Here is a 26,727-nt window from a genome sequence, read left to right as displayed (position 1 = left end):
GGAAGTAAAATTATCTCTATTTGCAGATGACATAATCTTATACACAGAAAACCCCAACGAATCCACCAGAAAACTACTGAAACTAATAGAAGACTTTGGCAGAGTCTCAGGTTATAAAATAAACATACAAAAATCACTTGGATTCCTCTACATCAACAAAAAGAACATCGAAGAGGAAATAACCAAATCAATACCATTCACAGTAGCCCCCAAGAAGATAAAATACTTAGGAATAAATCTTACCAAGGATGTAAAAGACCTATACAAAGAAAACTACAAAGCTCTACTAACAAGAAATTCAAAAGGACATACTTAAGTGGAAAAACATACCTTGCTCATGGATAGGAAGACTTAACATAGTAAAAATGTCTATTCTACCAAAAGCCATCTATACATACAATGCACTTCCGATCCAAATTCCAATGTCATTTTATAAGGTGATAGAGAAACAAATCACCAACTTCATATGGAAGGGAAAGAAGCCTCGGATAAGCAAAGCATTACTGAAAAAGAAGAAGAAAGTGGGAGGCCTCGCTTTACCTGATTTCAGAACCTATTATACAGCCACAGTAGTCAAAACAGCCTGGTTCTGGTACAACAACAGACACATAGACCAGTGGAACAGAATTGAGAACCCAGATATAAATCCATCCACATATGAGCAGCTGATATTTGACAAAGGCCCAGTGTCAGTTAATTGGGTAAAGATAGTCTTTTTAACAAATGGTGCTGGCATAACTGGATATCCATTTGCAAAAAAATGAAACACGACCCATACCTCACACCATGCACAAAAACTAACTCCAAGTGGATCAAAGACCTAAACATAAAGACTAAAATGATAAAGATCATGGAAGAAAAAATAGGGACAACCTTAGGAGCCCTAATACAAGGCATAAACAGAATATAAAACATTACCAAAAATGACGAAGAGAAACCAGATAACTGGGAGCTCCTAAAAATCAAACACCTATGCTCATCTAAAGACTTCACCAAAAGAGTAAAAAGACCACCTACAGACTGGGAAAGAATTTTCAGCTACGACATCTCCGACCAGCGCCTGATCTCTAAAATCTACATGATTCTGTCAAAACTCAACCACAAAAAGACAAACAACCCAATCAAGAAGTGGGCAAAGGATATGAACACACACTTCACTAAAGAAGATATTCAGGCAGCTAACAGATACATGAGAAAATGCTCTCGATCATTAGCCATTAGAGAAATGCAAATTAAAACTACGATGAGATTCCATCTCACTCCAACAAGGCTGGCATTAATCCAAAAAACACAAAATAATAAATGTTGGAGAGGCTGCGGAGAGATTGGAACTCTTATACACTGCTGGTGGGAATGTAAAATGGTACAACCACTTTGGAAATCTATCTGGCATTATCTTAAACAGTTAGAAATAGAACTACCATACAACCCAGAAATCCCACTCCTCGGAATATACCCTAGAGAAATACGAGCCTTCACACAAACAGATATATGCACACCCATGTTTATTGCTGCACCGTTTACAATAGCAAAAAGCTGGAAGCAACCAAGGTGTCCATCAACAGATGAATGGTTAAATAAATTGTGGTATATTCACACAATGGAATACTACGCATTGATAAAGAACAGTGACAAATCTGTGAAACATTTCATAACATGGAGGAACCTGGAAGGCATTATGCTGAGCGAAATTAGTCAGAGGCAAAAGGACAAATATTGTATAAGACCACTATTATAAGATCTTGAGAAATAGTATAAACTGAGAAGAACACATACTTTTGTGGTTACGAGGAGGGGAGGGAGGGAGGGTGGGAGAGGGTTTTTTACTGATTAGTTAGTAGATAAGAACTACTTTAGGTGAAGAGAAGGACAATACTCAATACACAGAAGGTCAGCTCAAATGGACTGCACCAAAAGGAAAGAAGTTTCCGGGATAAAATGAATGCTTCAAAGGTCAGCGAGGCAAGGGCGGGGGTTTGGGGTCTATGGCTTAAGGGGACATCTAAGTCAATTGGCAAAATAAATTCTATTAAGAAAACATTCTGCATCCCACTTTGAAGTGTGGCATCTGGGGTCTTAAATGCTAAAAAGCAGCCATCTAAGATGCATCAATTGGTCTCAAACCACCTGGAGCAAAGGAGAATGAAGAACACCAAGGTCACACGACAACTATGAGCCCAAGAGACAGAAAAGGCCACATGAACCAGAGACTTACATCATCCTGAGACCAGAAGAACTAGATGGTGTCCGGCCACAACTGATGACTGCCCTGACAGGGAGCACAACAGAGAACCCCTGAGGGAGGGAGCAGGAGATCCGTGGGATGCAGACCCCAAGTTCTCATAAAAAGACCAGACTTAATGGTCTGACTGAGACTAGAGGAATCCCGGCGGTCATGGCCCCCAAACCTTCTGTTGGCCCAGGACAGGAACCATTCCCGAAGACAACTCATCAGACATGGAATGGACTGGACAATGGGTTGGAGAGAGATGTTGATGAAGAGTGAGCTACTTGTATCAGGTGGACACTTGAGACTGTGTTGGCATCTCCTGTCTGGAGGGGAGATGGGAGGGTAGAGAGGGTTAGAAACTGGCAAAATTGTCACGAAAGGAGAGACTGGAAGGGCTGACTCATTAGGGGGAGAAGTGGGAGTATGGAGTAAGGTGTATATAAGCTTATACGTGACAGACTGACTTGATTTGTAAACGTTCACTTAAAGCTCAATAAAAAGTATTAAAAAAAAAAAAGACCAAACCTGTCTTGGAGGAAGTACAGCCAGAATGTTCTTAGAAGCAAGGATGGTGAGACTTCATCTCACTTATTTTGGACATGTTATCAGGAGGGACCAGTCCCTGGAGAAGGACATCATGCTCGATAAAGTAAAGGGTCAGCAAAAAGAGGAAGACCCTGAATGAGATGCATTAACACAGTGACTGAAACAATGGGCTCAAATATACCCACTATTGTGAGGATGGTTAAGGACTGGACTGCCTTTCATTCTGTTGTACATAAGGTTGCTTTGAGTCAGAGCCAACTCGATGACACATAACAATAACACCACCAACTCAGATTATGATTGAAACTGTATTGAAAATCTAGATTACTTTAGGGAGAACTGACATTTAACCATATTAAATCTTCCAATCCAGGAGCATATTATCTTTCTCCATTTTTGGGAATTTTTAAAGAAAAGTATTATGGAAAATATCTTATTCTAAGGTTAAAGGTGTTTCTGCTCCATTCTACCCTACTGCCTTAGTTATCTAGTGGTGCTATAACAAAAATACCACAAGTAGATTGCTTTAACAATTTTATTTGTTTAGGAGGCTAGAAGTACAAATTCAGGACACCAGCTCCAGGGGAAGGCTTCTCTCCCTGTCAGCTCTGGAGGAAAGTCCTCAACATCTATCTTTCCGAGTCTAGGAGCTTTTCAGCACAGGGACCCCGAGTCCAAAGGATGAGCTCCATTCCTGGCTCTTCTTGGTGGTAATGATGTCTCTCGGATTTGGGCGGCCACATTCTCCTAGTACATCTGAGTGGTGACCCTACCACCCTTGGCCCTGGCAGGCCCTGTTCTTCTGCTCCTTGGGCATGGCAGCCCTACCCCCTCGGCTTTAGGATCCAGCGCCATCCCCCTGGCACTTGTGAATGGCAGCCCCATGCTCCAGAACTGTGTTGGTGAAGAGCTGACTCTTTGAAACCTAGGAGGCCATAGCCCCACCCTTTGAGACCCAGCAGGCTATGGTTGTACCCTTTGAGACCCCAGAGGTCATGGCCCTGCCATTTTAGACTGAGGCTGCTCTGCTTCCTGTACTCCTTGTCTCCTCAACTTCTGTTTCCTGGTTCCTTGGAATCTCGGGCCTCTTGGGCCAGCCTAGTACCTGCCCTGCTCAGGAAAGTATTCCAAAGCACTTTTGCTGTATTGATAAGTGCCTAGCGGCACCCCACTCCACTAGTACACCTCAGGCAAAAGGCACTTGGCTCCACCAATAAATTGACCGAAGGTACTCCACTCCACCAGGAAGCCTCCTGTGCAAAGGCACTCAGCTCTCTTGCTCTGTGGGCTGGCTCCCAAGCTGTCTTGTGCTGGTCTCCTGGTTCTGCTTCTGCCATTTCTCTGCTGCTGCTTCTTACCATTTGCAATGTCTCCGGTATTACAGCTCTCCTCACTTCTTTCTGAGTGCTCAACAGAACTGTCTTCGATGTCCATAATTTCACCAACAGTGTCTTCAAGGCAATGTAGGGGTGGGGGTGGGGGTGTTGACTGCCATCGAGTTGGTTCCAACTCATAATGACCCTATGTGTCACAGAACAAAACACCACCCAGTCATCTGCTATCTTTACAATTGTTGTTATGCTTCAGCCCATTGTTGCAGCCACTGTGTCAATCCACCTCATTGAGGGTCTTCCTCTCTTCTGCTGACCCGGAAGCATAATATCTTTCTCCAGGGACTGATCCCTCCTGACAGCATGTCCAAAGTATGTAAGGTGCAGTCTCGCCATCCTTGCTTCTAAAGAGCATTCTGGTTGTACTAGGAAGAAGGACCTGGCAGTCTACTTCTGAAAAGAATTAGCCAGTGAAAACCTTATGAATAGCAGCAGAACTTTTACTATTAGGTACTTTAAAACTCTTCCACCCTCTACCCACTCATAGTTTCAAAACTGCTTACACATTTTAGGTATCTGTTTCAGCAGCACCCCACTCTCCTGGTACCAAATTCTGTCTTAGTTATTGTGATGGTTAAGATTGTGTGTCGACATGGTTGGGCCGTGATTCTCAGTGTTTATATATAATCACTCCCTTGATGGGATCTGCTGTGAGAGTGTCCTGGGGTATGTGGCCTGTATCTGAATACAAGTGAACGTTCTGACTTTTGCCTGCTCTGGATACTGCAGCTGCATCCTGTTCATCTGACCTTCAGTTCTTGGGACTTGAGCTATCAGCTTACCTGCCAATCTTGGGATTCGTTGATCTTCACAGCCTATGAGCAAGAGTCCTGCTCTCCAACCTGCCAATCTTGGGTTTGCCAGCCCCTGCAGCTATGTGAATCAGGAGCAGCCCCTATCCTGATCCACAGACTTGGACATTCCAGCCTCTACAATCATGTGAGTCATTTCCTTGATATAAATCTCTCTCTATAAATAATTAAATGCTTTACTGGCTTTGCTTCTCTAGAGAATCCAGCCTAAGACAGTTGTCTAGTGCTGCTATAACAGAAATACCACAAGTGGGTGGCTTAACAGAAAGAAATTTATTCTTTCATAGTCTAGGAGGCTAGAAGTTCGAATTCAGGGTGCCAGCTCCCATGGAAGGCTATCTCTCTGTTGGTTCTGGGTGAAGGTCCTTGTCAATCTTCCCCTGGCCTAGGAGCTTCTTAGTGCAGGAACCTCATGCTACCAAAAAAGAAACGCCAGGTAGTGACGCGAGGATGATGGAATAGTCAGGTGCTTCATGTCATCGCTCTTACAACAAAGACCCGAAAAAACAAGTGAATCAGATATATATGACAATCTAGGAACCCTAGTCATAAAGACAAAGCTGAAGAATCAGACTGAGCAGCAGGTGAAAGGAGAGAATTCAAAAACAACAAAAATGGAAAATTACAGATTGCAGATCATCAGTGTCATGCTAGCTGAATCTGCACAGTGCATGCAGGCTGAGGCAAGCAGCAACATCCCAAGATGAATCCCACCCCACCTGGTGCAGCCAAGCAGCAGAGAATCTGCACATAGCTCCAGAGCCAAACAGAAGTGACACCAGACCTGCAAAAGTTAAGTGCAAGCTCCCAACCCACCACACACCCTTCCCCTACCAGAGCTCCATGGCCAAGGTGCACTTCCTTCCTCCTACCCATCTCCCTCCCCGCTCCAACACTAGTCCTTGCATTCAATGTCACCACGCCCCCTAAGCTAGGAACTCACGCCTGGGTCCAGAGGCAACAGCTCCCTCACCTAGCTACTGGCGTAAGGGGACCACAGACTTGCAGTGCCCTTCGTCCCCACCCCAGTACCTCATGGGATAATCCAAACACCTCATGCCCTCATTAGAATAACACAGGCAGGGCATCCAACTGAAGACCATTTTTACCTACAGCAGCAAAGCAGGAGCTGCCGATCTGTGATATTTCACACCAACCCACCCTCTAAGAAGGGGCCTCACCAACCCACTCTAGGCACCTGAGGGCCAGTGGTACCACCCACTCTATCTGGCCACCCATAACAGGGGCCTGAAAATTACTGGTGCCTCTCAATTCCTCCAGCCAATGGCACTGCTCAAGGACCAGCTGCCCTACATCTACTCCCCCCACTAGAGGAAATACTCCTCCTCACAATGTGCTCTAGCAGGCAGAGGCATGCCCTCCATCCAGATACCTGGGGGCAGCTGACGGCCCCCCCGCATCAGCCCCCATTATAATCAGAGAACTGTGCCTGCTCTGAACACCCCCACACAGCCCTGTCCACCTAGGAAAGTAGGCAAGAGTCTCCACAGCACACACTCAGAGACAGATGACCTGGGCACCTGAGACCTGAACAACCACATCACCGCAAGAACAGTGAACCAACTCCTGGGCTTACACACCTAGCAGGTGAGGTGAGCTCTTCAATGATACCAGTGATCAAAGTCGTACACACACTCAGCCTACTTAGACGCATCAAAACAAAACAAAAATACAGGATGCAGTAAACAAAAATAAAAGAAGTTAATAATTTACTGATGCCTTGGAGACAATGGTCAATAGAAAATCACATAAAGAAGCAGGACAAGATGGCTCCGGCAAGTGACCAAAAAAAAAAAAAAAAAGAACCTGAAAACCTTCCGGAGGAAGATAAGGCAATGGAACTACCTTTGGTAAGGAATTCCAAAGACTAACATACACAGCTGTCCAAAAGATCAGGAAGGAGATCAGGCAAAACATAGATCCAACCAAGGAACAAACAGACAAAGCAACAGAATTCAGGAAAACAATACAAGAACAAAATGACAGAATAAGTAAGCTGCTAGAAACCATACAGAGACAGAATTAGAAACCCAAAAAATGAAGAACAAAATTTCAGAATTAGACAACTGCGTAGAAGGTCACAGGAGCAAAATCAAAACAATGGAAGTCAGAATTAGTGAGACTGAAGATACATTCCTTGACCACAACTTATTTGAGGAAAAATCAGAAAACAGAATGGAAAAGAAAAAAAAGAAGAAAGCCTAAGAATTATGTGGGACACTATCAAGAGGAAAAACTTATGAGTGTTTGGAGGTACTAAAATGGGAGAAATAAGTAAAAACAAAGAATTGTTGAAGATTTGATAGCAGAAAACTTCCCTGATATCATGAAAGATGAAAAGATACTTATCCAAGAAGCTTAACAAACCTCATATAGGACAGACCCAAAAAGAAAGTCATCAAGACATATCATAATCAACCTTGCCTAAACCAAAGACAAAGAATCCTAAGAATGGCTAGGGATAAACAAAAAGTCACCTACAAAGAAGAACCAATAAGACTAAGCTCAGATTACTCAGCAGAAACCATGCAGGCAAGAAGGCAATGGGATGACATATATAAAGCCTAGAAGGAAAAAAATTGCCAGCCAAGAATTATATATCCAGCAAAATTGTCTCTCAAATGCAATAGTAAACTTAGATCATTTCCAGATACACAGAAATTAAGAGAATTCACAAAAACTAGACCAAAATTACAAGAAATATTAAAGGGAATCCTCCAGTTAGAGAATCGACAACAATCCAAGACTAGGACACAGGACAGATCAACTAGATACCAACCCCGATAGGGAATTCACAAAAACAACTCAAAGCTAAAAGACTGAAATAGGGAACCAGAGATGTCAATATGTAAACACTGACAACATTAAAACAAAAAAGGGAATAAACAGTATAGTCACAGAACTTCCATTTGGGAAAGTCAAGGTGATATCAAGAAATAAAAGACTGGTTTAAACTTAGAAAAATAAAGGTAAATTTCAAGGTAACCACAAAGGAAGCTAACAAGCCTACCCGTCAATACAAAAAAAGCAAACATAAAGACTCAGCAAACACAAAACCAACAAAAATGAAAGATGAAAAGAAAATATATATAAACAAAAAGAACTCAGCACATAAAATTAAATGGAACAAAGAAACAGTCAACACCAAAAAAAGTCAAAATGACTGTAATAAACTCATACCTTATCAATAATTACACTGAAGGTAAATGGCATAAAGGTACCAGTAAAGATACAGAGAGTGGCAGAATGGATAGGAAAAAAAAAAAAAAAAAATGATCCATCTACATGCTATCTACAAGAGAAACACCTTAGACACAAAGACAAATAAGTTAAAACTCAAAGGATAGGAAAAAAATATACCAAGCAAATAATAACCAAAAGAGCAGGAGTGGCAATATTAATCTCTGATAGTACAGACTTTAAAACAAAATCCACCATAAAGGATAAGAAAGGACACTATAATGATTAAAGGGGTGATACACCAAGAGCATATAACCATAATAAATATATACACACCCAATGACATGGCCCCAAAATACATAAAACAAACTCTAACAGCATTGAAAAAGAGAAAGAGACAGTTCCAAAGTAATAGTAGGAGTCTTCAACACACCACTTTTGGTGAAGCACAGAACATCTAGAAAGAAACTAATAAGGTTACAGAAGATCTAAATGCCACAATCAACCAACTCAATCTCATAGACATATACAGAACATTCCACCCAACAGCAGCAAAGTATAGATTCTTTTCCAGCACACATGGAACATTCTTCAGAAGAGACCACATCTTAGGACACAAAGCAAACCTTAACAAGATCCAAAACATCGAAATAATACAAAGCATCTTCTTTGATCGTAATGCTATAAAAGTAGGAATTGATAATAGAAAAAGCAAAGAAAAAAACCAAATACTTGGAAATTGAATAACACCTTGCTTAAGAACTACTGGGTAGTAGAATAAAGAATGGAATTAAAAAATTCATAGAATCAAATGATAATGAAAACACATATTACCAAAACCTGTGGGACACAGCAAAAGCAGTGATTAGAGGTCAATTTATAGTAATAAATGCACATATCAAAAAAGAAGAAAGGGACAAAGTCAAACATTAACCCTACAACTTGAACAAATAGAAAGAGAGCAGCAAAAGAAGTCCTTGGGCACCAGAAGAAAGGAAATAATAAAGATTAGAGCAGAAACAAGTGAAGTAGAGAACAGAAAAACAATTGAAAGAACCAGCAAGACCAAAAGTTTGTTCTTTGAAAAAAATCAGCAAAATTTGACAAACCACTGGCCAAAATGACAAAAGAAAAACAGGAAAGGAAGCAAAAAACCTAAATAAAAAATGAGACAAGTGATGTCCCAAAAGACCCAATTGAAATAAAAAGATATGAAAAATTATACTCCAACAAACTTTAATTTCTTAAAGAAACGGACAAATTTCTAGAAACACACTACCTACCTAAACTAACAGAAACCGAAGTACCACTAAAAAAAAAGACCCACTAACAGAAACCGAAGTAGAGAAACTAAACAGACTCATAACAAAAGAAGAGATTGAAGAAAAAAAATTTCCCAAGCAAAAATAGCCCTGACCCAGACAGCTTCACCGCAGAATTCTACCAAACTTTCAGGGAAGAGCTAGCACCAATACTACTCAAGCAATTTCAAAGCATAGAAAAGGAAGGAATGTTCCCATACTTGTTCAATGAGGCCAGCATAACCCTGATACCAAAGCCAGGCAAAGATACCACAAAGAAAACAAAACTACAGACCAATATATCCCTCATGAACATAGACACAGGAATTCAACAAAATTCTACCCAATAGAATTCAACAGCATATCAAAAAAAAAATAATAATAATAATAACACATCATGACCAAATGGGATTTGTACCAGGTATGCAGCAATGGTTCAACACTAGAAAATCAATGTAATCCACCATGTAAATAAAACAAAAGAACCACATGATCTTATCAATTAACAGAAAACGCATATGACAAAATCCAACACCCATTCCTGATAAAGACTCCCAGTAAAATATGAATAGAAGAGAAATTCTTCAACACAATAAAGGGCATTTATACAAAGGCAACAGCCCACATCATCTAAACAGAGAGAGACTGAAAGTATTTCCCTCGAGAACAGAATCAGACAAGGATACTCTTTATCACACTCTTATTCAACACTGTGCTGAAGTCCTAGCTAGATCAATAAGGCAAGAAAAAGAAATAAAGGCATCCAAATTGGTAAGGAAGAGGTAAAACTATCCCTATTTGCAGATGATATGATCTTATATACAGAAAACCCCGAAGGATCTACAAGAAAGCTACTGGAACTAATAGAAGATTTCAGCAAAGTAGCAGGATACAAGATAAACATAAAAAAAATCAGTTGGATTCCTCTACAGCAACTAAGAGAACTTCGAAAAGGAAATCAGCAAATCAGAGCCATTTACAATAGCCCTCAAGAAGATACTGAGGAATGAATCTAACCAGGGACATGGCAATAGCTATATACAAAGAAAACTAGAAAACTCTACTGCAAGAAACCAAAAGAAATCTACATAAGTGGAAAAATATACCATGCTCATGGATAGGAAGACTCAACATTGTGAAAATGTCAATTCTACCCAAAGCAATCTACAGATACAATGCAATACCAATCCAGATTCCAACAGCATTCTTTAATGAGATGGAGAAACAAATCACCAACTTTGTATGGAAAGGGAAGAGGTCCTGGATAAGTAAGCATTACTGAAGAAGGAGAATAACATGGGAGGCCTCACACTACCCAATTTTAGAACCTATTATGCAGCCACAGTAGTCAAAACAGCCTGGTACTGTTGCAACAACAGACACATAGACCAGTGGAATAGAACTGAGAACCCAGACGTAAATCCATTCATCTATGAGTAGATGATATTTGACAAAGGGCCACAGTCTATTAAATGAGGAAAAGACAATCTCCTAATAAATGGCTGGCATAACTAGATGGCCATCTGTAAAAAAATGAAACAAGATCCATACCTCGTACCACACAAAAAACTAACTCATACTGGATCAAAGACCTGGATATAACAATATAAAGCAATAAAGATCATGGAAGAAAAAATAAGGACAATGCTAATGGTCCTAATATACATCATAAATAGGATATAAACCATAACTAACAATACACAAACACCAGAAGAGAAACTAGATAACTGGGAGCTCCTAAAAATTAAACACTTATGCTCATCAAAAGAATTCACCAAAAGAATAAAAAGAGAACCTACAGACAGGGAAAAAAAATTTGACTATGACGTAACTGAAAAGGGTCTAATCTCTAAAATCTACAAGATAATTGTAACACCTCGACAACAAAAAGAAAGATAATCCAATTAAAAAGTGGGTAAAGGACATGAACAGACACTTCACCAAAAAAGACATTTGGGCAGCTAACAGTCAAATGAGGAAATGCCCATGATCATTAAGCATTACAGAAATGCAGATCAAAACTACATTGAGATACCATCTCACCCCAACAATACTGGCACTATTCTAGAAAACACAAAATAGCAAATGTTAAGAGAGGTTGTGGAGAGACTGGAATGCTTATGCACTGCTGGTAAGAACCTAAAATGGTAAAACCACTTTGGAAAACAATATAGCACTTCTTTAAAAAGCTAGAAATAGAAATACCATACAATCCAGTAATCCCACCCCTAAGAATATACCCTAGAGAAATAAGAGCCATCACACAAATAGACATATGCTCACCCATGTTCACTGCAGCACTATTCACAATAACAAAAAGATGGAAACAACCCAAATGCCCATCAACAAATGAATGGATAAACAAACTATGGTACATAAAAAAAAAAACACCCAGTGAAATACTCTGCAATGATAAAGAACAATGACGAATCCACAAAACATCTTACAATGTGGATGAATCTGGAGGACCATTATGCTGAGTGAAATAAATCATGAAAGGACAAATACTGTATGAGTACTATCATAAGAACTCAAGAAAAGGTTTACATATAGAAAAAAGTAGTTTTTGATGGTTACAAGGGTAGGGAGTGAGAGAAAAATCACTAACTAGATAGTAGACACCCATCAACTGTGGCGAAGGAAAGGACAGCACACATATACGGGAAGTCAGCACAACTGGACTGAAGCAAAAGCATATAAATTTCCTAGATACATACAAACACTTTGAGGGACAGAGTAGCTGGGGCTGGGGGTTTGGGACCACAGTCTAGGGGAACATAAGGTCAACTGGCTTAACATAGTTCATAAAGAAAATGTTCTACACCCTGCTTTGGTGAGTAGCATCTGGGGTCTTAAAAACTTGCAAGCAGCCCTCTAAGATACATCTATTGGTCCCATCCTTTCCAGAGCCAAAGAGAATGAAGAAAACCTAAGACACAAGGAAAATATTAGCCCAAAGGACTAAAGGACCAGATGAACCAGAGACTCCACCAGCTTGTCAACAGAAGTAGATGGTGCCCAGCTACCACCAACAACTGCTCTTACAGGGATCACAACAGACAGTCCCAGGCAGAGTGGGAGAAAAAATGTAGAATAGAATTCAAATTCATAAAAAAAAAAAAGGCCAGATTGCTGGTCTGACAGAGACTGGAAGAATCCCCGAAACTATGGCCCCCAGACACTCTGCTAACCCAGAACAAACTATTCCTGGAGCCCACTTTTCAGACAGGTTAGACAGGCGTATAAAACAAAAATAACACACATGAGGAACGTGCTTCTTAGTTCAATCAAATATACAAGATCAAATGGGCAACTCCTGTCCAAATGCAAGATGAAAAGGCAAGAAGGGACAGCAAGTAGGTGAATGGGCACAGGAAACCTGGGGTGGAAGGGTAGAGTGCTGACACATTGCAGGTATTGCAACCCATGTCACAAAACCGTATGTGTATAAGTTTTTGAACGAGAAATTAACTTGAGCTGTAAACTTTCATCTAAAGCATAGTAAAAAAATTTTTAAAAGTTAAAGGTGGAAGAATCTTGATGTCACAACAATGTGATCTTAAGCAAGTTAGACTCTCTGAGCCTCAGTTTCCTCATTTGTAAAATGGGGTTTGGATGAATAAATAATGGAAATAAAGCCATTAAAAAAAAAAAGTGCCAGGAGCAAAGCGCTTCCTTTGGACCCGGGGTGCCCACGCTAAGAAGCTCCTAGGCCAGGGAAAGATTGGTAACAACGACCTTCCCTCTGAACTGGCAGAGAAACATAGCCTTCCCCAGGAGCTGGCACCCTGAATTCAGACTTCTAGCCTCCTAGACTGTGAGAGAACAGATTTCTGTTTGTTAAAGCCATCCATTTGTGGTATTTGTTATAGCAGTACTAGATAATTATGACACCTACTAAAAAAATCTTAGCTATTGGATTGTTTTAAAGAGAAATTACCTCAAATAACAGTAACAATTCCAAACAGGGAAAACTGTTTTTCCCAAAAAAACTAATAAAAGAAATAGATATAATCAAGCAAGATTTCTACTATGTGAAAAATTTTTTGTTTCTTTGTTTGGTGTGTAAATTTCTTTTTGGCATTTGGGATGATCTCACAGTGTACCCCAGAGCAGGGGAAATTAGTCATAAGATTTGACTGAGGTCCTGAAGTGTTTGGAAACATTAAAAACAAAAGTAGTAGGTTCTGGATGAGAGATAACAGAAAGTGGAAACTCCAGCTTCCTGATAACATGAAATAGCTACTCTTGTATCTTCTTAAAAATAGCCAAGTGTGATTTGTGAAAGAGAAAAACCATTGGCTAGAGTAATCTGTGATATCTTTTCCCCTACTGTCACAAATCAACCCTCTTGCAACAGTACAAAGACCAGGAAGAGAGAGATAATGAGTTATGTAAGAAAACCTGAAGCAGGGGTGAAATGGAAGATGGTTTTAGACTCACTGATACTTTTTATGAGACTAGCATCTAGTAGTAATGTGGTCAAATTAATGGAATAATGAGGCATTACTGAGATACAGACTTTGAATGTGATCTAGTGTGATATGTTTATCAGTTTGGCTGGGCCATGATTTCCACTATTGTGTGGTTGTCCTCCATTTTGTGATTGTAATTTTATGTTAAAGTGGATTAGGGTGGGACTGTAATATCCTCACCCAGGTCACATTCCTGATCCAATGCAAAGGGAATTTCCCTGGGGTGTAGCCCACACCACCTTTTATCTCTCAAGAGATAAAAAGGAAAGGGAAGCAAGCAGAGAGTTGGGGACCTCACACCACTAAGAAAGCAACACCGGGAGCAAAGGAGTCCCAGAGCCTGAGAAGCTCCTCGACCAGGGGAAGATTGAGGACAAGGACCTTCGTCCAGAGCCAGCAGAGAGAGAAAACAGTCCCCTGGAGCTGACCCCGAATTTGGACTTGTAACCTATTAGACTGTGAAAGAATGAATTTCTCTTTGTTAAAGCCATCCACTTGTGCTATTTCTGTTATAGCAGCACTAGATAACTAAGACATCTAGATACATCTTTTCCTTTGTGATAAAGGAAGCAATTTTTAAAACTACTATTCTCTACTATGTAGTACAGATAATTTTGGCTAGAAATAAGAAAAAAAGTCACTTTTTAGTAATTTATAAATTATCCTAATTCTTAAAATGCTAATTCATAATATGTACGAGTAGAACTATTTAAAAAATACTAGTACCCACCACAGGTATCCCAACATCAACAAAACAGTCTACTTTACTCTGGTGGCATAGTGGCTAAGTGCTACGGCTGCTAACCAAAGGGTTGGCAGTTTGAATCCACCAGGTGCTCCTTGGAAACTCTATGGGGCAGTTCTACTCTGTCCTATAGGGTCGCTATGAGTCAGAATCGACTCAACGGCACTGGGTTTGGTTTTTGGTTTATTTAAATATGTGCAACCAACTCAAATTGGAATCATTACAAAATCATGATGAACCCAAATGAGATCACTGTGGTTGCATGTGTGTTTGGGGGTGGGGGTAAAGGTCAAAGAAAAACAATTTTCTAGTTACATGCTTTAACACTGCGGGTCTTTTAATTTTTCCTTTAAAAGAAGGGTTAGACAAACAATATCTAAAAGAAAAGTTGCCGGGCCTGGAGAAGTATGTGCTGCTGCCTGGAAAGCATTAAATAAACACGAAAGGGCTGGTCCCTGGGCATGCACATCTGTGCATTACTCATGCTCACTTCCAGGGCCTTTCCCTGGCACAGCTGTGAAGTAGGCACAATTTATCTTCAGATCCTCCTACTTCTCTTTCTGGAGTTGGGTCCATGATAGGTGCTCTGTGTTTCATGCTGTCTGGGGTGGCACCACACCCAGGCCTGCCCTCCCTAGATTTGTCCCGAAAGTGGTCTTTCTTCCTCTCCCTGTCCTTCTACTTCTCCCCAGCGCTCCCAGTTAAAGTTAAAATCTCTTCTCAGCTGATCAATTGGGAAGAACATAATGTTACAAATGAATTCATCCTGGCATGTGTATGACTAGTATTACTTATTTCTCCCATGTGCACTGGCATTTTAAAAGTGCTTGTTGAGCTAAAAGAATGTGTCCCTTAGGAGGAAAGCTCAAGCTATAGGATACCTAACAGAGACAATCTGGGGAGGTGTGGGTTTCCTCAGGCCACTGGAGCTCCACCAGCCTGGCAGAGCCCCCTCGAGCTTGATAGAGGTAAAGTCACTGCCCTACTGACCTGTGAGCCAAGAGCTGATACAAAAACTCAGCAGATGCATGGATTTTGAGAACCTATGAAAAATTGTGAGCCCTGGTGGTACAGTTGTTAAAGTGCTTGGCTGCTAACAAAAAGGTTGGTGATTCGAACTACTAACAACTTCACGGGAAAAAGATGTGCCAGTCTCCTTCCGTGAAGGTTACAGCCTTGGAAACCCCATGGGGCAGTTCTGCTTCGTACCATAAGGTTGCTATAGGGTTACTATGAGTTAGAATCAACTCAATAGCAATGAGTTATCAAAAACTGAAGTACAAATCTAAAAGATGAGATGTAATTGTGACAGTTTTCTTTTCTCAGTGTAAAATAAAACAGAATGAGCTTATCACACGAGGCCAGGTTTATAACCTAAAAATGTTTTTTCAACTTTTCTAATTATGTAAGACTAATAAGAGATGATTTGATTCTTGACTGTGGAGCAAGCAACAGCAAAGACTTCCTGAATCCAGCTTAACAGCAAACTGCTTGGCTGGACAGGCTATCGTGGGACAGAGTGGGCGGAAGGTTTGGAATCTCTGACTCGCCCCTGAGGATATTTGGTACAACTGCTGACCCCCTTCAGCACTTGTGTCCACCATTCTCAGAAGAGAAATCATAGGCCCTTACATAGCAGCCCTGTGTGCATTGCCTCCCCAGCATAAGCCTGTCTCAGATTAACTCAGAGCCCTGCACCTCTCTCTGCCGTGGACAACCAGTAGCAGGTATCAACAGGAACCTTGAAAGTTATGAAATGTTTAACATTTCACAAGCAATAGTCCCACGGGGGTCATAATTACCTGCAAAGTATCAATAATTTATCAATCATCCAATTGCTTTCTGGTAAATAAAACCCAACAGTGATCGAGCCTATTTAGGTTCATAACCTTCTAAAAGCTGGAAAATTTACTGATCACATCTGAGTTCTCTTGGGAGGATGGGAAAGAAATTATTCATGGTGATTGAAAAAGGCAACGCCTCTGGTTTAAAATATGGCTACAGGCCATCCAAATCCTAGACCCATTTACTATCTCCACCAGTCCACTCCATCCTGCCCCAGACTCAACACTCGCAGCTGCTACTCTCTTCTGAAACAAGTAATCTATGACAGAAATCAATTACCCCCATTTCCTTCCCACTCTGTAAGATCTTATACACAAGCCTCCGTTCCTCAGGGCCATGGCACCAAGCCAAGTCTCAGGCCACTCTCAGAAACTGGAGGAGGCTACTGAGGCTGTAGTCAGCAGGGATGCTGATGCAAATCGCAACCCTGTCTGTTCTTAGAAGGGAAAACGCCCAGGTGGTTGGAGTAAGTCTGTCTGTGTGATTCATTGGAGGGACTGTTTCCTTGACAGGAAGTGGACAGCAGCCTCCCTGAATTCCATTTAGGTAAATTAAAGGACAGAAAACCACTTAAAGAAGCAGGAAGTCAAAATTCAGAACTTATCCTAGGGCACACGACTGCTTTCTGCATTCAGCCAGAACAGACTCATTCAAACAAGGAAAAGTAGTACCTTTGTCCTCCATCGAGGTGACCCAGGGAAGGATGAGTGGCTCTCACTGAAAGTAACTGCCTTCCATTCAAATCACAACTAATCTCTTGTATGGCAAATAATAGAAGTTTTAGAAACGTGTTGGAGCCCTTTGTTTCATCAGAGATGCTTTGCACTTATAGCACATCTTCCTTTGGTCCAAAGCCATTTGGTTTTTCAGACCAATGATATGCGAATTAAATTGGGTAACTGGTACATTTATCTTCATAAACTTTATTAGTAATTTCCTGACATTGACTATGGACCCCACAATTAGTAGTTTCTAAATGAGAATGGTGTTCAGGTTTCTAAAGTGGCAATTATTTTATCCTTCAAGTTTTCTGAGGAGAAAAAAAAAGGCTTTTCTGAGGGGAAAAAAAATGTCTTTTTCACAAAAGTAGCTTCTGCTACCTGGGGATTTCTGACTGGTCATCAGCTTTAACATTAGCTGATTGTTAATCTGGGAGAAAGATGTGGGCAGTCTGCTTCCGTAAAGATTACAGCCTTGGAAACACTATGGGGCAGTTCTACTCTGTCCTACAGGGTTGCTATGAGTCAGAATTAAGTGTTTTTTTGTTTTGTTTTTTTGTTTTAGTTTAATTGTTAATCACTTAAACATCTACCCTCCTAACAAATTCTAATTTAACATTTTTCCTGTTTTTTTTTTTTTTTGACTAAGCTATTTTCATTGGTCATAAGAAAATGCCTTTAATTAAATTATATTTTTTAAAAAAGCCTAATAATTCAGAAGCCTCCTTAATTGCATTCTTTCTGCTCTGTTACAGAAACATTTTTCTAAACTATGACATGAACCATTTCCATACTCATCAGCAGAAACCAAGACAATGAATCAGACAAATGGAGATGTCACATGATACACTGTAGGACTTCCATTTTTGGACTAAAGGGTACCATGATAGTGATTTTCACCAGACTATATGACATTGCAAAGACCTCTGTGGATGCAGTGGTTAACCACGTGGCCATTAACCAAACAGTCAGCAGTTCAAACCCACCAGCAGCTCCATGGGAGAAAGATGTGGCAATGTGTTCCCATAAAAGATTTACTGTCTTCGAAACCTTATGGGGCAGTTCTTCTCCATCCTATAGGGTTGCTACGTGTCTGAATCAACTCAACAGCAATGGGTCATTGCATAAAAACGTATTTCAAAAAGAACTCTTTTTGTGCCTCCATGCCTCCCAGCTGCCCACCTCACCCCTCCCCCACCAGAGAGAGCACATGCTCTAATATATCAAAACAAAATGACAAATAAATAAAATTAACACTTTTAATGCCTGGGAGTAAGCAGACAATATCAAATCACATAAAGAAACAAGACAACTCAACCAAGTGATCAAAATTAAGGGGCAGAAAACCTTCTTGAGAAAGAGATGCTAATGGAACTGCTTGATAAAGAATTCAAAAGGCTTATTTATACACAGGGTCCTCAAAGAGATCAAGGAACCCACAGATGAAACCAAAGAAAACACAGACAAAACTCTAGAAGATTCAGGAAAACAATAAAGAAAATGACAAATAAGATATACAAATATAAATTGTACAACAGCAACTAGAGACCCAGATTAACAATAAAATATCAAAAATAGATAACTCACTCAAGGGACATAGAAGTAGGATTGACACAACAGAATAAAAATTAGTGAAATGGAGGACAAATCCCTTGATACTGATTTTTTTGAGGAACAATCAGAAGAAAGAAAAAAAAAAAAAAAATGAAGAAAGCCAAAGAGTAATGTGGGACACTATAAAGAGGAATAATTTACATGTGATTGGAATCCCAGAACAGGAGGAAACCAAAAGAAGAAGAAGAAAAAAAAAGAAAAGAAAGAATTTTTGAAGATCTGCTGGAAGAAAACTTCTTCCAATACCATGAAAGATGATAAAATTTAGTTCCAAGAAGCTCAATGAACACTATACAGAATAGGCTTCAAAAGAAAGCCACCAAGACATATCATAATCAAACTTTCCAAGTCCAAAGATAAAGAGAGAACTCTGACAGCAGTTCCAAAAAAATGAAATATCACCTATAAAGGGATTCCAATCAGACTAAGCTCTGATTTCTTGGCAGAAACCGTACAGGCAAGAAGGCAATGGGATAACATATATAAAACCCTGAAAGAAAAAGAATTGCTAACCAAGAATCAATACCCTGCAAAACTGTCTCTCAACTACAATGGCAAAATTAGGACATTCTCAGATAAACAGAAGTTACAAAGAATTTGTAAAAACCAGACCATTCTTATAAAAAAATATTAAAGGGATTTCTTTGGATAGAAAACCAACGGCATCAGACAACAACCTTAGAGTAAGCCACATGATGGCATCACCAAGATGCCAACCCGGAGAGAAATCTCAAAAGTAAAAGCTACAGAACCAAAAACAAGGAACCAGAAATGCCAAACCTAAGTGATGACAACTTCAAAACAAAAAGGGGGAGTAAATCGTGTAGACACAGAACATCCATATGGAGAGGAAGTAATGGCGATAAAGAAATAACAGACTGTTTTGAACTTAGGAAGATAAAGGTAAAGGTTAGAGTAATCACAAAGAAAGCTAATAAACCTACTCACCAAAATAAAGAAGTAAACCATAAAGACTCAGTAAGCACAAAATCCACAATGACAAAGGCAGTGAAATGAAAATACATAAGAATTCTGCACAAAAAAATTAAGTGGAACAAAGCAAACAGCAACTCTACAACAAAAAACATAAAATAACTGTAAATTCATACCTATTGATAATCACACTGAATGTAAACGGTTAAATGCACCAGTCAAGAGACAGAGAGTAGCAAGACAGATAAAAAACAGGACCCATCAATATGTTGCCTACAAAAGATACACCTTAGACACAAGGACATAAATAGGTTAAAAATCAAAGGATGGAAAAATATATATTTCATGCAAACAACCAAAAAGAGAACAGGAGTGACAATATTAAACTCTGATAAAATAAGACTTCAAATCAAAATACATCATAAGAGACAAGGGGTATAATATAGTAATTAAATTACCAAAAAGATATAGCCATAATAAATATCTTACCCACTCAATGACAGAGCTCTAAAATACATAAACTTTAAAACTAAAACTAAAAAAGAAATTGACAATTCCACAATAATAGGAGATAATAACACCACTTTCGATGAAGGACAGAACAAGTAGAAAGAAACTATAAACAAGGATACAGGAGATCTAAATAACACAATTAACCACCTTGACCTCACAGACATATATAGAACACTTCACCCGGCAGCGGCACAGTACACATTCTTCTCCAACATACGTGGATCATTCTCCAGAATATACTATATTTTAGGACACAAAGCAAGCTTCAATAAATTAAAAAACATGAAAATAATACAAAGCATCTTCTCTGACCACAATGTTATAAAACTAAAAATCAGTAACAGGAAGAAAAGGGGGAAAAATTCAAATACGTGGACACTGAATAATGCCCTGCTTTTTTTTTTTTTAAAAAAAAAAACTGGGTATCAGAAGAAATTAAAAATGAAATTAAAAAAACTCAGACTAAAATTAAGAATGAAAACACAACATAGAAAAACCTGTGGGACACAGCAACAGCAGCACTAAGAAGAGAATTCATAGCACTAAATCAAAAAAGGGCCAAATATCAAAACTTAAGCCTACAACTTAAATAGAAAAAGCACAGAAAAGAAGACCACAGTCACCAGAAAAAAAGGAAAGAAAGATTAGAGCAGAAATGCAATGAAATGGAAAACAGAAAAATAGAATCAGTAAGACTAGAAGTTAACTCTTTGAGAGGATCAATAAAATAGACAAACCACTAGCCAAATTGACAAAGGAAAAGAGTGAGAAGATGCAGATAACCAAAATAAATGAGATGGGTGACATTACAACAAACAACCGAGATAAAAAGGATCATAACAGAATACTATGAAAAACTGTACTCCAACAAATTTGAAAACCTTAATGGACAGATTTCTAGAAACACACCACCTGCCTAAACTAACAGAAACTGAAGTAGAAAATCTGAACAGCCCCGTAACAGGAGAAGAGATCGAAAAAGTAATAATAAAAATAAGAAGAAACTACAAAAAGTACTGCAAGAACCAAAAGAGACCTGCATAGATGGAAAAACATGCCATGCTCATGGATAGAAAGATTTAACATTGTGAAAATGACAATGCTACTTAAAGTGATCTACAGATGTAATGCAATCCCAATTCCAATTCCAACAACATTCTTCAACAAGACGGAAAACTAAATCACCAACTCTATATGGAAAGGAAAGAGAATATGGGGAGGAAATAACCTCTTTAACAAATTGTGCTGGCAAAACTGGATATCCATTTCCAGAAAAATGAAACATACCTCACACCACACACAAAAACTAATGCAAAATGGATTGGAGACATAAATATAAAACCTAAAACCATAAAGATCATAGAAGAAAAAACAGCTCTAATTTATGGCACAAATTTAGTTATCAAACATAATTTAAAAAGCACAAACAGCAGAAGACAAATTAGACAACTCAGACCTCCTGAAAATGAAATACTTACACTAATTAAAAGACTTTTCCAAAAGAGTAAAAAGAAAACCCAAAGAAAAAGTTTGGGGCTATGACATGTCAGACATACGTGACAAGGGTTTAATCTCTAAAATTTATAGAAAATTTCAATAATTCAACAACAAACAGACAAACAACCCAATTAAGAAATAGGCAAAGGACACGAACAGACATTTCACCAAAGAAGACATCTACGCAGCCAACAAATACATGAAGAGCTACTCACAATCATTAGCCATTAGAGAGATGTACATCAAAAGTACAATGAGATACCATCTCATATCGGTAATAATGGCACTGATCAAAAAAAACAGAAAACAACAAATGCTGGAGAGGCTGTGGGGAGACTGGAATTCTCATACATTGCTCGAGGGAATGTAAAATGGTACAACCACTTTGGAAAATGATATGGCACTTCCTCAAAAAGCTAGAAATAGAAATACCATATGATCCAGCAATCCCACACCTAGGTATATAACCTAGAGAAATAAAAGCCGTGACACAAATACACATATGCATATTCGTGTTCACTGCAGCAGTATACAATAGCAAAAAGACAGAAACAGACTAAATGCCCATCAATATATGAATGGATAAACAAACTATGGTATGTACATATGATGGAATACTACGCAACATTAAAGATTAATAACGAATCCACAAAACATCTCACAACATGGATGAACTTGAAGGGCATTATGCTGAGTGAAATAAATCAATCACAAAAGGACAAATACGAAAGCACTATTACAAAAAGTCAAGAAAAGGTTTTCACACAGATAGAAACATTCTTTGTTGGTTACCAGGGACAGAGGGAGGAGGGAACCACTAACCGGATAGTAGACACTAACTTTGGTGAAGGGAGAGATAATACACAACATGGGGGAAGTCTGCACAACATAATCAAGGGAAAGGAAGACACCGAAAGGTACGCAAGAGTAAAAGGCAATAACGGTAAATACTAATACATATACAATCCTGCAGTGACGGTAATAACAAACAATAATGTACAAGTGGATACATAGGTAGATACGTAAAGTGAACAGGGGTGGGAAGGTGTATGGAAGTACACCCATGTACATATATATGTGTATATGCTGTAAATATACCCATGTATGCAGCAGTATGCACAGGGAACACAGTCATGAAAACTTCATAGCCACAACCATACACCTCCCAGGACTGAGAGGGCTAGGAACCATAGTCTCAGGGGACATCTAGATCAATTGGCATATTATAATATATATAGACAGTGTTCTACATCCTGCCTTGGTAAGTAGTAACTGGGATCTTAAAAGCTTGCAAGCAGCCATCTAAACCTGAACCAAACCAAACCCATTGCTGTTGAGTTGATTCTGACTCATCGCAACCCTAAAGGACAGGGTAGAACTGCCCCATAGGGTTTCCAAGGGCAGCTGGTAGATTTAAACGGCCTACCTTTCAGTCAGCAGCCATATCTCTCAACCACTATGCCACCAGGGCTCCAACTGGCCATCTAAGATACAATTGGTCTTCCCAGTTGCTCCTTTCCAGAGCAGAGTGAAGAAAACCAGACTCAATTAGTCCAAAGGACTAATGTACCACACGAACCACAGCCTCCACTAACCTGAAACCAGAAGAATTAGATGGTGCCTGGCTACCACAACCAACTGCTTTGACTGGGACCACAATATTAGGTCATAGGCAAAGGGGGAGAAAAATGTAGAACAAAATTCAAGCTTATAAATAAGACCAGATTTACTGGTCCAATAGAGACTGGTAGAACCCCTGAGACTAAGCCCTTAGATGCTCTTCAAACTAGGAACTGAAAATACTCCTGGAGATCATATTATAGCCATACAGCGGATAGGTCTGTAAATTAACAATCACACCAGTGAGGAATGCACACCTCAGAACAGTCAACTATACAAGACCCAAAAGGGCAGCATTTGCCCCAAAGCAAAGCTCAGAACGACAATAGGGGCAGGAAAACTGCGGGAATGGACATCGAGAATCCAGGGAAGAAGCGGGGAAGAGTGTTGGCACATTCAGGGTTTGCAACAGATGTTACGAAATAAGATGTGTATAAATTGTTGAATGGGAAACTAATTTGTTCTGCAAAGTTTCATCTAAACGATAAAATGTTTTAAAAAAAAAGAAAAAAAAACTCTTTTTCTTAGTTATCTGTATTACAGTGTTAGTGATCTTTGTTCCCAATTAACTACTTAATTCTATCTCCTTTTATGCATCTAATGGATTTTTCCCCATCGAATAATATTTTCAGATGAGTAGAAATTTAATCAAATTTCCCTGTTAAAAAAAAAAAAGCCAGAGTTTGACACGGGCTAAATCTAGTTTAATTATATTAGTTTTTATAAAATATATTAACTAAAGCTTGGGGGAACATATTTTGGAAAAGCCCTTTCCCAGTGACCTGACCTCAATATATTCTCATTAATTTTTTTAAAACCTAAGCCCATCGATTTTTCTCATGAGTTAATTAACTGAAAAGCAGATCTGGTTCTAATTGCCAAGTCGGGCTCTAATTCATAATAAACTCTTAGTCATAGAACTTCAGACCCAAAGTCTGCCTTGCTTACTGTGCCCAGGGCAAGATGAAAACCTAGATTAAAAAAGCATATTAGAGAACCACAGGACTGTCAAACTTATTCAGTCATTATTAGGGTATATTTTTCATATTCAGAATTCTATGTGATCCTAATGAAGTCCTAACAGAAAAAATGACATTTTATATTAATTTGTCTGAGTGGTGAAAATTGGCATTAGCTGATCAGTTTCCCTAGAAATTTTGCATCAAAATTGAGACCACTGGAATTCTGGGAAGATGGCGGTATAAGCATCTCGACATTGCCCGCCCCTCCCCCCTACACCATGAAAAGCAACCAGAAGCCTGTACTCAGCCCTGTGAAGACTTTGAAGTGGGAGGAGGTGGACCACAGCTAGGAGCTGGAAACTGAATCAAGACAAGGACATATCTCATACAGTAGGAAAAACGCTTCTTCCATCGTCCCCCCCCTCCACTTCCCCTCCATGAAGGCAGACAGACAGCTGTAGTGGAGACACACCTGCACCCCCAGCCAACACACAGCTGTCCTGTGCACAGGGAAGAACCCCAATCTCTGGCTCCGAAATAAATGGGGCATATTTTACTAGCAGGCTGTTTAGGGTATACATTCTGACCAGTCTGGAGGTGGTCTGAAAGACTGAAACTCCAGCCTAGACAAACTGGGAGCCCTCATAGAGCAGGGGAGGGAATGGTGACTTAGGACTGTGGGCTATACCTGCCTGAGGTTGGTTTAATCTGATCAGTTTGGGAGCTGCTAAAGGACTGAAATTTGTATCCAAATTGATAAAAGAAGTAAAAGCATCTCTTTTCATAGATGACATGATTCCATATAAAGAAGACCCCAAAGAATGCACAAGAAAGCTACTAGATCTAATAAATGAATTCAGCAAAGTGGCAGAATGCCAGGTCAATACAAAAATCAGTCAGGCTTTTATAGATCAGCAATGGGCACTCGATAGAGGAAATTTTTAAAAATTCCATTTACAATCATATCCAAAAGAATAAAATTCCTAGGAATAAATTTAACCAAAGTAAAAGTCTTGTACACTGAAAACTATAAACATTACTGAAAGAAATTAAAGAAGATCTAAATAAATGGAAGGATATTGCACGCTCATGAATTGGAAGAGTTAGTATTTTTAAGATATTACCTAAAGCAGCTAACAACAACCTAAAACAATCTATAAATCTGATGTAATCACAAAATTCCAACAGCCTTCTTTGCAGAAATGAAAAAGCCAATCCTCAAATATATACGGAGCTACTAAGGGCCCTGAATAGTCAAAGCAATCTCGAAAAAGTAACAAAGATGAAGGATTCACACTTCCTGATCTAAAAACATATTATAAAGCTACAGTAACAAAACAGTCTGGTACTGGCATAATAACAGACATACAGACAAATGGAATAAGAACTGAGAGTCTAGAAATAAACCCAACTGATTTTTGATAAGGGTGCTAAGTCCATTCAATGGGAAAAGGATAATATCTTTAACAGATGGTTCTGGGGCAACTGAATTTCCACAAGCAAAAGAATAAACCTGGATCCATATTTCACATCATATAAGAAAACTAACTCGAAATGGATCAAAGACCTAAATGTAAGAACTGAAACCATGAAACTCTAAGAAAATGTAGCAGTAATGCTTTGGGACTTAGTTTTAACAATGGGTTCTTGGATATGAAACCAAAAGCACAAGTAACAAAAGACAAAATAGATAAATGGGACCTCATCAAAATTAAAAACATTTGGTCATCAAAGAACTTTATCAAGAAAGTAGAGAGACAACCACCAGATTGGGAGACAATTTTTAGAAACCATATATCGGATAAGGGTTTAATATCCAGGATATATAAATAACTCTTGCAACTTAACAAAAAGACAACCCAATTTAAAAATGTGCAAAGGACTTTGATAGGCATTTCATCAAAGAAGGATATACAAATGGCCAACACTCATACGAAAAGATGCTCAATGACATTAGTCATTAGAGAAATACAAATCAAAACCATAATTAGATACCACTTTGTACCCCCACTAAGATGGCTATTATAAAACAAAACAGAAAACAACTGTTGTTGGTAAGGATGTGGAGAAACTGAAACCCTCATCCACTGCTGGTGGGATTGTAAAATGGTACAGCTGGAAAACAGTTCGTTGGTTCTTCAAAAAGTGAGAATTACAATAAAAACAAACAAACAAAAAAAAAAACCCAGTGCCGTCAAGTTGATTCCAACTCATAGTGACCCTATACAATTACAATATGACCCAGCAATTCCACACCTAGGTATATACCCAAAAGAATTAAAAGCAGAAATACAAACAGATACTTACACACCAATGTTCGTCG

The 26,727-nt window shown here is 39.1% G+C and overlaps 1 long non-coding RNA gene across 1 annotated transcript; it reads left to right on the top strand.

Annotated features, from left to right (window-relative positions):
* Positions 1–4,759: 4,759 nt before the first annotated feature.
* Positions 4,760–26,617, top strand: LOC104845760 (uncharacterized). Its single transcript, XR_775648.2, has 2 exons — positions 4,760–5,106; positions 18,021–26,617. It is a non-coding gene; the product is annotated as an uncharacterized LOC104845760 (long non-coding RNA).
* The last annotated feature ends 110 nt before the right edge of the window (positions 26,618–26,727 follow it).

Source organism: Loxodonta africana, chromosome 10 (genome assembly GCF_030014295.1).
Source record: "Loxodonta africana isolate mLoxAfr1 chromosome 10, mLoxAfr1.hap2, whole genome shotgun sequence".
NCBI classification, from domain to species: domain Eukaryota; kingdom Metazoa; phylum Chordata; class Mammalia; order Proboscidea; family Elephantidae; genus Loxodonta; species Loxodonta africana.
Note: the sequence above shows the minus strand (reverse complement) of the source record. Positions and strands in the feature narration are given on the sequence as shown.